The sequence below is a fragment of the Octodon degus genome, unplaced genomic scaffold (genome assembly GCF_000260255.1).
Source record: "Octodon degus isolate 3935 unplaced genomic scaffold, OctDeg1.0 scaffold00021, whole genome shotgun sequence".
NCBI lineage: Eukaryota > Metazoa > Chordata > Mammalia > Rodentia > Octodontidae > Octodon > Octodon degus.
The window spans coordinates 11,942,345-11,946,735 of NW_004524597.1; the positions used below are offsets into that span (position 1 = coordinate 11,942,345).

Below are 4,391 nucleotides of genomic sequence, written 5' to 3' on the forward strand. Positions count from 1 at the left end.
TTAAAAAAAAAAAAAGAAAATAGATTGTAGGACTTTAAGGTGGATCCGGGAGCTTGGATGAGGGTGGTGGCAGCAGAGACAGGGAGGACTGAGTGGGTCTTTAATATATTTCAGGACAGAATTTGTGATTAGGTCAAGTTAGATAAAGGGAGGAGTTCAGAATGCCTCTGAAACATTGGAAAAGACAACCAGGATGATAGAGATGCTAGTTTGGAGATAATCTGCCAAGAAAGGAGTTATGAGTCATGAGTTCTGTTTTGATCTATCTCTGTCTGTCTGTCTGTCTGTCTGTCTGTCTGTCTGTCTCTCCCTCTCTCTCCCCCCCCCCATTGGGTAGTATACCAGGAATGAAACTTAGACCTTGTGCTTGCACCACTGAGCTATATCCCCAGCCTATGACCTTGTCTCAACCTCCCCAAAACAACAACAACAAAAGAAACCTTCCTCCCTTTTTGCTCTTGCTGCATTTGTTGTTTTCTGACACTATGAACTGCTGCCCTCTGCTAGTGCCACTCTGCCTTGGAGCCAGCTAACTATGGACTGAAACTTCCACAAACTGTGAGCTAACTAAATCTTTCCTTCCTTAATTCTGGGTGTCAGGTATTTTGTCTCAAGGGCTGGGGAGATAGCTCAGCAGCTTAAGTGCCTGCCTGGCAAGCACAGGGTCCTAAATTCAAGCCCCAGTACTTAAAAAAAAAAAGTATTTTGTCTCAGCAATGAGAGAAAAGTTACAGATTTTGGTACCAGAGTAGTGAGGTCATTGCTGTGACAATACTTGACTCTGGTTCAACAGCCTTTGGAAATGGCTTATGGGAAGAGTTTGGAAAGGTTCAGAGATATCACATGAAAGAGTAGAGCTGGAACATCTTAGGTTGTTCTGTATGGAAGATTCTGGTCAGACCTCAAAAGACTAGAATGCTGATAGAAATCCTGCTAGTAAAGATCAGACTTGGGAGGTTTCTGCTGGGAAGAAGGACTGCCCTGGGTGTTGGACTCTATACAAGGTATGTTATGGCTTGGCAAAAAGTTTGTTTGCATTTTGCTACTGTCCAGAGAATCTAAGACTAAGATTAAAAGCAGTAGACAAATTAATCTTGCCAAAGAAATTTCAAGGCAGTCAAATGTTAAGGCAGTGGTGTGGCTATTGTTGGGAGTGTTTGGCCAGATTTATGTTGAGAATCAAGAGCAAAGAGCCCAGTAGAATGATTTAAAATGTGAATTTAGCCAGAAAAGAAGCTCCAGTAAAGCTGTGGCCTACAAAGGTAGAGAAGAGGAAATTGTGATTGCTGAGAAGGAGCAGGAAAATATAAGAGATGGCCTGAGGGCATCATAAGAAGCCTGAAAATGGCAAAAATGAAAGCCTTTGCTTTGAGGAGAAAGCTGCAAAGCACCATCTTCCAGAATGGTGGCTGCATCATGTTCCAAAATGGCAGCAGCTGCACCAGCTTCCAGAAGGGTGGTGACATAGAAAATTTGTTCCTCAGAATCAGGTTTAGAGAACCTACAAATCTTCAGCAAAGAGAGGGAAACTTGGCTACTGCTCCAGGTGGCAGCGGACCTTGACGTCATCCACGTGGTGCTGGTTTTAGGTGAACACAGAATGTTAAAGTTCTGAGGATAAGAAGGCTTCCACCCAGACTTCAGAAGGCCTGGGTGGCCAAGCAGTGTGCCCCTGAGAGGGCCATGTGTGAAGCCAAAGGTTTTGTGGAGATCCCAGAAGTTTGGAAAAACCAGGAACATGGATTATCTGAGGAGAGCTGCAAAGTGGGTGCTCGGTGGGCCCAAGAGGAACGCCACGAGAGCTATAGCCACCGGAAGTGCCATAGAGGCAGAGCCACATGAAGCTCACAATTTGCTACAGATTATCTCAGATGCTGCACATGGAACTACAAGGACCTAATATTTGCCCTGCTGGATTTTGGACTTGCTTTGATCCCATTCCTTTGTATCCCCGTTTGTACCTTTTGGAATGGAACTGTCTATCCTGCGCCATTGAATGTTGGAAGTGTTTTTTTTTTTTTAATTTATTTTTTTAAAAAATTGTATGTATCTGTGTGTGTGTGTGTGTGTGTGTGTGTGGCCAGCTCAGCCCACCAGGGGGCGGGGCTGGCTGGCTTTTGGTGCTGGGGGATTGAACCGGGTCCCTGTGCTTTGCTAAGCCTGTTCTAAATAGGTGCTTTAGACCACTGAGCCATCTCACCAGCCCCATGGAAGTGTTTTTGTACAGGACTCACAGGTCAGAGTTTGCCTTAGATCTCAGAGGACACATGAGACTTGGACTTTGAAGCAATGGTGAAACAGCTGGGATTTTGGCAACTCTTAAGAGATGGACAAAATGTCTTTTAAAAAAAAAGAGAGAGATGGACTAAATGCATGAAAAAGTTACTCAAAGTCATGAAAATTATTAAACTGTACACAATGCTAATGCTCTAACAAAATCATTCATCTTCAAAGTTTATAATATTCATATCCCATGTTTATTTAACATGGGGTATTCATTCCACAGATATTTATAGTATTGAAAGAAGCTTGCTAAAACCACATCTGTATATTATTATTTTAGTATTAATCACTATATATGTTTTCATAATTGTTGTAATAATTGCCATTGTTTCCCCTGGGCTTTGGCTTTTCCCCTACGGACCGCGGCAGTGAAGGGTCAGATTGAAAACTTGGGGAGAAGGAAGGCAGGGATCAGGATCCAGGCAAACTGCCGCGAAGAAGCCCTGACTTCAGGATGCGCTCCAGAACGCACAAACCGCGGAACCTGCTAACACGGAAGTGGGAGCGTCGGAGGGCAGACATTGGCACGCCAGACGCGGGGACTCCAGAAGCGGCCGGACCCGGAAGTAGAGGTTACCGGCGGCCGCCGCGGGAGGAGATCCTCGGCCTGACTACCGGTGAGCGGTGGGCCGCGGTCTCTGCGGCGGGCTGCAGAGGAAAGCAGGAAGCGCGGGCCTTTTTTGTGCTTGGTGCCTGAATGCTGACCCAGCGCCGACGGCGGGCTGGGAAGGGGACTCTGGGAAAGGTCCCTGGCTGGCTGCGGCATTCTCGTCGCCTTTTTCTTTGTCGGGGTGACCCTCCCCATCTTGATGTGGGGGTTCGGGGGGGTGTTGGCGGGCCGGCGCTGAGCCGGGTTTCTGGAGGGAGCGCGCGCGGTGGTTCATGCTCTTCTCTTTCGGCCCCGCCCACGACACCTTGAGGTGAAGTCTCTCTTCCCAGTCGCAGGGCAGGAGAAACTGAGTCTCCGGAATGCTGTGCGGCCGTCAGGGGTCCAGCTCCGCACAGTCTCCACGCCAAAGCAGCTTCCACTCACAGCCTCCTCCTCCGTAGGGAGTCCGGATTCTCTCACTTGATCTCCGTAGAGGAGGGAGAAAACTTGTGAAAAAACTAGCCAGAATTCAGGCACAGTAACTTCTCCAGAGGTGAAAGGGAAGATGATGACCTTGTCTCGCACCTTTATCCGTTCCGCCCTTGGAAACAGGATTGTGAGAGGCTAGCCTAACTTGGGCAGAATGGCTCGGGAGCCCTGGGATTCTTTAGCCAACGTTATCGGACTTTACATAGCTTGAATTGCTCAGAATCGTGGTTTTGAAAAATTACAACACTTGCCGTATAGACTTGTTGGTAGATTGCTATTTATAGCTATGGCACACCTCCTGCAGAAGAACTTAAGAAATGGGCATTTCTTTTCCTGATTCTGTAAATATTTGGTAAAGTTAGTGAGGTGGGAAATCCCAGGACTTCCAGTGCTGTGTGGCTCACTGGTAGGCCTCCACTCCCACGCTAAATTAACTAGTTCCTAAGACGCTGATGTGAAAGAAAATTTCTGTATTTAGGGTCTCCCTAAGAACACAGATCAGGGATAGGTATGTGTTAACAAGTTAACTTTCAGTCCTCCTAGTAACAGTTCCAATTTGGGATGTTTACTGTCAACACTGATTAGCACTTGCTTAGATGCCTTTTCAGAAGGGGACAAACTGCAGTCTTGGAGCTTTAGTAGACAAGGTTGAATTTATTTTTTTATTTTATTTTTTTTTGGCGGAACCGGGGATTGAACTCAGATCCTTGCGTTTGCCAGTCAAGCGCTTATCCTACTGAGCCATCTCCCCAGCCCCAACAAGGTTGAATTTATGTGCCTTGCAGATTACCATTAAGAATTTATTTGGACTGTTTTTATTTTTATTTATTATTATATCTAGTGCAGCCTAGTGATCCTCCTGTTTTCAGCCAACAAAGTGCTGAGATTACAGGTGCTCACCACCACACCCAGAGCTCGTTTGGGGGCGGGACCAACACGGCATGCTAGAGATCAAACCCCAGACCCTGTACCTGCCTAAGCAGGCATTTTAATCCGCTGAGCTATCTGATCGGCTCTGGGGCTATATATA

At 46.5% G+C, this 4,391-nt stretch overlaps 1 protein-coding gene across 6 annotated transcripts in view; it reads left to right on the plus strand.

Moving 5' to 3' along the window:
• Positions 1-2,553: 2,553 nt before the first annotated feature.
• The window catches only part of Top3b (DNA topoisomerase III beta), a 28,776-nt gene continuing 26,938 nt past the window's right edge, over positions 2,554-4,391 (plus strand). For 4 of the 6 annotated variants that reach the window (XM_023711554.1, XM_023711557.1, XM_023711555.1 and 1 more), the window contains exon 1: positions 2,554-2,900. The gene's annotated coding sequence lies outside the window, so the exon portion shown is untranslated. The other 2 variants (XM_023711556.1, XM_023711558.1) reach the window with 1 other exon arrangement.